Source organism: Vicugna pacos, chromosome 2 (genome assembly GCF_048564905.1).
Source record: "Vicugna pacos chromosome 2, VicPac4, whole genome shotgun sequence".
Classification (NCBI taxonomy): Eukaryota; Metazoa; Chordata; class Mammalia; order Artiodactyla; family Camelidae; genus Vicugna; species Vicugna pacos.
Genome location: NC_132988.1, coordinates 92,445,202 through 92,454,936, shown reverse-complemented (window position 1 = coordinate 92,454,936; position 9,735 = coordinate 92,445,202). Strand labels below are relative to the sequence as shown.

The following is a 9,735-nucleotide window of genomic DNA, read 5'->3' as shown; positions in this document are numbered from 1 at the left end:
TTTAAAAATAATAAGGTTTGAATTATAGTTCTTTCATATTGGAATTATATATAGCTGTAGTTTAGATCTTTTTGTGGCTTAGCCTTGTTTGGTAAAGGCCTTTCAGTTTTTTGTCTTTGATCTGAGAGTTCATATACAATTGACCCTTGAACAACAAACACAGGTGTGAAATGTGCAGCCAACTTGTAGAAGATTTTTTTCAAAAGTAAATAGTATAGTACTATACTATCTGAGGTTGATGGAATCCCATGGATGCTGGACCACAGATATGGAAGAACACTGCATAGGGAGGAACCAGGAGCCAGAATCCAGAGGGCCAACTATAAATTACACACAGATTTTCACCTGTGTGGAAGTTTGGTGCCCCAATCCCTGAGTTATTCACAGGTCAACTGTATGTGTTTTGACTCAGTCCAAGTTGGTTGGAAGTTTGAGAAAAGTCTTAAGTCTCAATGTTTTTTCTTTCCTTATGTTCCAAATAAGATTTTGTTCAAATTCCAGTTTTCATTAAATAACACATAACTCTTCCCTACTTTTCTCATTTTTTCCCATGACAATGGCATTCAAACCTATGAGGACTGATTATTTCATTTAAAGAAATAATTTGGTTGAAATGAGCCGTGTGTATAGTGTTTCCTTGCTTTTCCCTAATTTGGATGTCAAAAAAGAGGTGAATGGATTCCCTCCATTTGGTCTCGAATATATTCTATAATTCCACAGATATTTAAAAAATTCTATACAGCAGCCTTGATATGCTAATCATGGGACTCCTTGCTGATTGGAACCGCAAAATGAGCAGCTAGAGAAGTAGCAGTACTTAAATCTGCCAGGAAGTGTTCCTGTGAAGTGTGACATTCCTGAGTCAGTGCTTCTTTGGTGTTCAACTCTGAGTTATCAAAACTGTATAATCCTACCTACTTTATAAGGTAACTAGCCTGGGAACAATTCTCATGCTTTTGGCCAATGGCAATTCATACGTCCTACAGAGAAAAAACCAGATACATATGGTGTCTATTATAGACTAAATTGTGTACCTTCAAAATTCGTATGTTGAAGCCCTACCCTTCCAATGTGACTGTATTTGGAGATAGGACCTTTAAAGAAGCAATTAAGGTTAAATGAGATTATAAGGGTGACCCTAATCCAATATGACTAATGTTCTTACAAGAAAGGGAAGAGACACTAGAGATGGGCACATGGAGAAAATACCACGCAAGCACACAGTGAGAAGGTGGAAATCTGCAAGCCACAGTGAGAGGCCTTAGGAGAAGCCTGCCAGCACCTAAATCTTGAACTTCCACCTTCCAGAACTGTGAGAAAAAAAAATTCTGTTGTTTAAGCGACTCAGACTATGGAATTTTGTTATGGCGGCCCTAGCCAACTAATATTGTGTGATCTTCAGGAAAAAATTATAGGATTTGAGTGTATTTCTTAATATCTTTCCTTGTGGGAGGATGTAATTCTCTGGGATGAGTTCACTCTTGTCCACTAGGCAAACAGAATGAAGCCATGAACTGCTCTTGACTGTGACCCTTCCCAAGGCTTGGTGTTCATCTCTTCCTTGGAGCCTTTTAACCTATTTTGGGGAGAGTTTGTTTCTGTTATTTGCAACTGTAAGAGCCTTAGGTAAAACAAGTGTTCAAATCTTGCCTGAAGATTGACTATGTTTCAGGTATAGCTATTATTTTTTAAAAAATACCTATAGATAATGTTGATTAACAAGTTAATTCTCAATTTTAGGTTGATAGTAATTTTTTTTGCAGTTATGTAGTTTTCTCACTCAATAAATACTAAAAATCCAAATAAAGTAACAATGTGTTGTTGTTAGTAAGAAGATTCTAATAAAGAAGAAGGTTGGGAACCATTTATCTAGAACTTTCTGACAGCGTAAAGGCTTCTTTGTGATGTAATGGCAATGATACCTAAAAGCTTGATGGGCATGCATTTAAAGCAGGAAGTCATGATACCTGTCCAAAGCCTGGTGATCTAACCAAACCAACTACATGGCTCAGTGGAAGCTTTGAGTGGAGATGCTTGGAGGCACACTTGTACAGTTTTACTGTCTCAATCAGACCCTTCCATCCAGAGTAAGCTTTGAGTGGAGGCTTCAGATAAGTCATTGTGGGGCTATGAAATGTACTTGAAAGGGTCTGTGGTCCACAATGGTCCAGTTGAACATGCTCTATCAGGAACTACATATTCTGGAAACTTGCTCTGACTATACTCTTCCTTTTGAATACAGTGACAGTGTGTGGTGGTAGAAGTTGTTGGTACTTTGAAAGCAGACTTCCCCTTCTTGTGGAAAAGGACCATTGGGATGTTAGCTACGTCTCTTTTACTATTAACAAAGGTAGATACTTTGAAGAAAGGGCAGACATTCTCATAGAGTAAAAGTTGAGAGTCACTAGTGGTTAGATAGGAAGATTTTGATTTTATCATTTCTCTTGAGATTGTAGTTTAAATGACTGTAAGTATTGTGAATCATGATGAATCTATTTGAAAGGCCTGCCTTGAACTCTTTGCAAAAAGGAGTCTAAATGAGGGACCTCAATGGTCCTCATGCAACGTGTGGTACACTGTAACCAATGCATCCATTTAATCAATATAAAAATCTCCCCTCTTGCTTTAAGATTATTTGAAATTTTAAGATAAATTCTACATTATCATTAAAAGTATATAAAATCAATAATAATTTTAGAATACGGTATTAACAGCTACAGGCTACCACCCCTCCCCCACCCTACCCATATCCTGCCCTCTGGTTGACCCACATGAGTCAGAGGAACAAATACTCTCTGACTTCAGGAGCATTATTAACCAACCATCCTGGATAGATGTTAATCCTCAGTCTCACCAATTTGCTGACTTCCTACACTGGCATGTTCTGAAGGCTTTTCAAGTATATTTTGAAGATGGACTTCCTTAATCTCTGGTCTTGAAAAAAAAAAAAAAAACTTGATCTAGTTCTCTGTCACAGAGGACTCCTGAATTCCAAGCTAATCCAGTGGTTCCAGCTTTTGGTGTTTCAGACATTCTTTGAAATAACTGGGGGATTCTTTGCCATTTAGGAAAAATTGCTGTTTTCAGGTAATATCACTCAAAATGAAGATGGCCTTTCATCTTTTTCTAAAATTGGAAAAAAGTTAGATTTTAACTTGAAAATGCAAAGACACTTAGGGAAATGTATGTCTTGACCAGGGTAATATTTGGAATGCTTTTCAAGCTACCACAGGAAGCAGAGATGTCTCCATGTCTGAAACCCATCTAACTTAATCCCAGCAAATAATTCCACAGAGCCCATCACTTCTTTTTTTGTTCATTCATTTTCATCTGAAATAACAAAGAGTGATCAGGTCCCCTGCTCTATTACCTGAAATAAGTTTAGGAAATGAAAGACCAACAACTACATTATCAACCTGGATTGACCAATGTTGGCAACTCCTTGCTCATCAGATTTAATTTTGTTACATGACACCTGATGTGGCCTGCCTCTATAGCACATTTCATTACCAAGAGCAAACGATCCATATGTTCAGAATGTTTCAGACCCAATCCAGGAAAGAACTGACTTCAGTAACTACATTCCTTTTGTTATTCCTTGTAACTATGCAGTTAGTTTTTTTATAAAAATAAAAATGGACATTTCTGTTCAATGACCGTTAAATGTTTAATTTGCCAGTCCCTCTGCACTGTGTGACTAGTCAGATTCTGCTAAAGGTATTATGCATTTGAAAGAGGTGGCAACCTGGATACAAGCTGCCACAAATGAAAAATAGCCTGTACTCCAGCCTCATTTTCAACTGAGAGTATGTTGAAAGACACAACTGAGAGACACAATACACTAAACACTGGATGGGCCCTTCGATAATTCCACAGATTATTTAAACCGAAAACATCAGCGCAAACATCACTTGACATGTTTCCCCATCAATGCGGACATGGCTGAGCTATTGCTCCAACTCTTTCTTTTGGGGAATTTACATTTCTTTTTTGAAATCACCCACCATGGCTGACGCTATTTTTTGTCTTTGGGGGTCAAAACACCTCTGTCCTTGGTGTAGGAGAAGAGATAAGTATTTCTGGAGTGTCCTTTTCCCTTCCCAAACCTGAGTTTCTGCTCTTCTATTTCCTCCCCTCTGCTAAGTGCAGTTACCCCAACTCCCAGGTCTAAAGACTAGCCCAGGTGGGTGGTGCCCCAATTTTTTCTCAGAGCTGTTAAAGTTCTGAGTCACCCTTTCATTAATAACTGGGAGCCACACTTATATCTTCACTAGCCGTATTTCCTTTTTTCTGAAGACCTAACCTGCAGAGACAGGTTCCTACGTGAATACCTGCTCCAAGTCATTCTGGATCCCCGTACTCTACCACAAGGCTGTATGCAGGTTGATTTACACCCATGTTTCAAGATTCCTTTTCTTACTAATTATTGTATGCCCTCCTCACCTCAACCTCTGCTCTAGCTTCTCTTTACAAATCTTTGAGAATATATTTCTTAGGTTTTTAGAGTTCTCTTATTTAGAAATTTTGCCATTGGACTAACTTAATCTTGTAAAACTGTGCTAGTTTGATAATAATAGGCAATATAAGAATTCTGGAATTTATTACAATTCACAGAAATCAAGTCACAGACTCACCAAGAGAAAGTTTTGTTGGAAAAGTCTCAGGCAGTACTGTTTGGGTAATGGTTATGAATTTTATGGTGGAAGTGGAGGTTAAAGGTTCTGAAAACACAGCAGAAAAAGGCTACTATTCTTAGCAAGAGGGACAATAAAGAACTTACAGGGAAGCTGCAGATTAAAGGAATAGTAAATATCTGCCATAGAAAGGACAGCAATCCTTCCAGAAAAGTGACTGCAGATGTTCAAGGCTATTAAAACCACAATTTGTAAAAGAAAGTGCATCCATAGAATACTAATTAGACATATATTCCTGAGGCATTTTATCTATTCATGGTTCATTTTATCAAAAATATTGTCTTTATAAAGCATCTCACATAGTTCAAATGTCAAAAAATAGCTATCACCTCTACTTATCCTGTTACCCTACCACTTAATGTGACAACCATATTACTGAATAACTCTTACTGAGTGCATCAGAGTAGATTCATAGAGGAGGTGATATTTGAGCTGTCTTTAAGGATGATAAGCAGTTTGCTCGGTGGGCAAGAGAAGGAAGGGCTCTCTGGGCAGAAGGAACGGCATTTGCAATGGTATAAATGTAAAAAGAGCATGAAAAGAATGGGTTGCCTGATGTGGCCAGATCCTAGGGATCTTTGGGAGATTAGTGGGGAATGAGGCTGGAGTGGCAGGCAGGGTCCAGGCCATGGAAGGTCTGGACCCCTGCTAGAGAATTTAGAAGCTTTATCAAAGTCAGAAGAGACCGAAGGATTTCAAGTAAGGGGGATAATCAGATTAGCATTTTAGGAAGATCACTCTAGTGGCAGTGGAGTGGATGGAGTAAATGGGGCAGGGTCAAACACCAGTGGTTAGAAGGTTAGTGCAAGGGTTCCAGCAAGAATGAGCATTACTAACTTATAATGAGTGCTAACCATGTACTAAGCCCTTGACATAAATTATCTTGTTTAATCCTCACAATGACTCTATAAGGGAGTATATTAGTCAGGACAGGTTAGGTTATGCTGTGACAAGAAACAGTTACAAAATCTCAGTGACTTAAAACCACCAAAATTATTCTTTGCTATTACCACATGTCCCACACAGGTTGGCTGGGGAGCAATGCTCCTCATAGTCACATAGGAATCCAGAATAATGGAGACTTCATCTCAGTACATACCTCACAGCAGTGAGGAGATTGTCATTCCAGCAACAGGAAGGGAGTGTGGTTCATTGTGTATATGCTCTCAAAGTTGCTGCCCAAGAGTCACATGGCCCCAGGCAACTCCAGGGGGGCAGAGCAGTGCAATCCTACCATGAACCCAAAAGGGGAACCAGAAATACTTAGACACCAGCACTAATTACTACCACATCCTGTTCTGAACATAAAGTAAAACTGTACATTTCTGACCTGCTTCTGAAGTTGGATGGGGCTGTGTGACCTAATTCAGCCAAAGAGATGGAGGAAGCTTTGAGAACTAGAACTAGAAACTAAAAACTAGAACAAAATTTGTCAGGCTCTTTATTTCCCTCTGTCATGGCATCTGGCAACATTCCACGCAGTGGCTGCTCCTTTAGCCTGGGTTAAGGAGCAAGAACAACAGACAGCAGAGCCCCCATTGAATTCCAGCGGGCCTGCAGTGTGAGCTGCAGTTGTAGGTCACTGAGATTTGAAGGATGTTTGTAACTGTGGCATAATCCAAGCTATCTTCCCAAGCCCTCTGACTCAACATGCTCAGCCTTCACACTGTTTCCCCTGTGCTCTTGTCAAGCTTTGCATAAGGTATTGTTAGGGCAGTTCTAGTGCAGGTCTTCCTCTAGGGCAGTGGTTCTTGAAGGTCAGCATGCATCAGAATCATCCAAAGAATCTGTTAAAAACACAAACTTCTGGGCTCCATCCTTCAAGTCTCTGATTGAGACTCAAATGGGACTCTAGAATTTGCATTTCCAATTGTACATCTAACCAATTTCCAGGTGATGCTAATGCTACTGGCCTGGGGACAACTATCTGAGAAATATTGCTTTAGAACATGGTCCTTACTTTTAAGATGTGTTCTTTCTGGTGTCCCAGCTGGATGCCTGAGGTGTTATCAACAAAGTGTTAATGTGGCTTTTCACTCAGGCTGAGCCAAAACTCCAATGACCCCCATCATAGCTTGAACTCTAATATCCCTGCTCAGCTTTCAACCCCACAGGAGCTGGTATCTGGTAATCCTTGGATAGTCTTACCTTACACATGTGCAAACTTTTAGCCAAGCACCCACAGGGGATCCACACAAGACTTTTGGAGCCCTCCCTCTGCAAACTCCCTCCTCTCAGTGTCCTAACTTGTACATTATAGCTGCTCAGCTGCCATAAACTCCAATCTCTGCCTGCTCAGCTCAATTGGTTTCCTAGCTCACTCCTTCTTGGTTGGACATAGCCCCCAGATAATGAGCCAAAGTGATTATTGTGGACCTCACCTCTTGAATTTCTCTTCTCTTAGGGATCACAGACTTGTGCTGCCTGAAATAGTTGACTCAAATATTTTGCTTTGTTTAGTGATTTTTAAAAAATGGTAGGTTGGCTAGTCTGGTATCAGTTTCTACTCCATCATAGCCAGGGGTGGATGTCCTGGTTTTAGACATTTTTAATTTAAGGAGCCTTGGACTATCCAGATGGAGATACTCTTCAATGAAAAGGTAGCCTAGAGATAAAGGTTTGTAAGGCGTCAGTGTATAGATAGTAATTGAGACCAAGGGAATGAGTCATACGGAGGTTATTCAAAATGAGAAGAGTAGAGGATCAAAGAGAGAACCTTGGGGGAACTGCTGATTTTTCATGGATGAGTAAAAGAAGAGGGTTGCCAAAAGAGGACTAAGAAGGAGTGGGCTAACAGGCAGAAAAAGAGCCACTGTCCCAAAAGTCAATGGAGAAGTTTTTTTTTTAATATTTTGAATTCTTACTATGTCTACCCACTGTGCTAAGAAAAATTTTTTAAAAAATATTTCCAGCAACTCAATAATATAGAACTACTATGAATCCCATTTATAGATGAAGATCAGGACAAAGTTGAAACTGACCAGCCAAGTAACTTGCACAAGGTCATGCAGCTGGTAAGTGGGAGAGCCTGGACTAGAATCCAGGCATTCTGGTTGCAATACTTGAAAAAAACCACAATGTCCTGCCTCACTCCAAAACGAGAGAGGATGACAACTGTGAGAGGGCTGTCCAGGAAGCTGAGGACTGAAAAGTGCCTATTGGATTAGGCACTGGTGAGCTCAGCAAGAACTCACTGATATAAACAGTAGGTGCTAATTAACTGTTCAACATTATCTGTTCCTGGGTTTAGCTCTTCTTTTGAACAGCAGAGTTCCAAACCCATGGCACCTCTCAGCCTCTGCCCGCACTGTTCAGGTCTACTCAGAAAGAGGAGGCTTACTCCCTGACTGCATTCAGGGAAGTCCAGACCTACCACTCCGGCTCCCAAGGGGGTGTAGAGAAGTGTGGGGTGCCCATTAATAACCCAGCAACTGTCCAGGTGTAGGTTTATGTGCATTTGAACATATCATCAACTCAATTACCTGTGTTCAGATTAGCCTCAGCAAATCTTTAAGCTCTCACAGCTGTCTTCAGGTGTTCAGGGGATTATTATGAGGAGATGTTGATCAGCTGTTTGCCATGTCTCCTGTGGGCAGAACAAAAGAAAAGAGGTTTAAATATCAGTGAGGGATTTAGATGCTAGTGAGAACTCTGTGAGGCAGGGAGGTCCCATGGACTTAAGCAAGTTTCCAGCCTTTCTCCCTTAGCCCTAAATATCCCCTTTCCCACCATATCACCCTTATTTGTTTTATAATAAACAAGACAAAAACAACAATAACAATAATAGCAAATGCTTATATAGTTCTTACTTTCTGCCAGGCAGTGTTAGGTTTTCTACTCAGATTCACTCATTCAGGACTAACAACACAATGAGATAAATACTACTGCCATCCCCATTTTACAGATAAGAAAACTGAGACACAGAGATGGTGAATAACTTGCCAAAGGTCACACAACCAACAAACAGTAGAGCCAACATTTGAAGGCTCCTGCAAAAGTCGATCCTCCTAACCACACTCTGCACTGCTAATTTGTAGATACTGCACTGGAACAGAATTCAAGATAAGCAGAGCATGGAGAGATGTTACCAGAGTGGCATGGATTACGAGATGCCAGCTTCTGTGGGGTTGTAAAATGCCCCTCCATGAACCGTGCCTCCCTGAATTCACGCCCACAGGCAGGCCCCTTCCACATTGAATCTGTGCCTGCATAATGGCTCGCGTACAGGGGAAGCAACTTTCTGGACTTCAAGCCCTTAAGAGATCTGGAGCTTCTGCTTTCTGTCTCAGAGCCCAGCTGCCTTATAAAGAAGTCCTGGCTGTCCAGCTGTAGAGAGAGGCCACATGTAGAGAGACGGCTTGGAGGTTGAGAGCCATGTGGAGAACAGAGGCACCTCAGCTAAGAGCCAGCATCCAAGTGGTCAGTGAAGCCATTGAACTGTCCCAGGAGACACCACAGAGGGCAAAGACGAGCCAAACCTGCTGAGCATTGCCCCAAATCCTGACTTTAAAAGGGTTGTGGTTTTAAGTCACTAAGTGTTTCTTTACTATTGTGAAATATGCATAACAGAAAATTTACCATTTTAACCATTTTTAAGAGTACAGAGTTCTGTGGCATCAAGTACATTAACACTGTTGTGCAACCATCACCACCATCCATCTCCAGAACTTTTCATAAACTCAAACTGAGACTCTGTCCCCATTAAATACTAACTCTCCATTCCTCCTTCTTCCCAGCCCCTGATAACCACTGTTCTACTTTCTTTCTCTTTGAATTTAAGTCAGAAAGTTTAAGGCAGTTTGCTAGGTAGCAACATATAACTTTATATAGATACTGATAGCTTTAATAATCTGCTTTTATAATATATTAATGTATTTGTTAGTTTATCAAATGCCAGAGAGTTGTAGAAGCATCAGGAACCTTCCCAGAGCTTCAGTTCGCTTTGTCATTGTATATTTAATTCTAATGTGTCATGGCCTACAGTGTTACAGGTAAAATTATAATTATATCTAACATTTACTTTAAAGTTGAGAAGGAAGTT

General features: G+C 40.4%; 1 long non-coding RNA gene across 1 annotated transcript; it reads left to right on the top strand.

The window, feature by feature from the left end:
• Nucleotides 1–1,972: 1,972 nt before the first annotated feature.
• On the top strand, nt 1,973–9,285 carry LOC140687625 (uncharacterized). The gene is made up of 2 exons (XR_012062023.1): nt 1,973–2,087; nt 8,732–9,285. It is a non-coding gene; the product is annotated as an uncharacterized lncRNA (long non-coding RNA).
• The last annotated feature ends 450 nt before the right edge of the window (nt 9,286–9,735 follow it).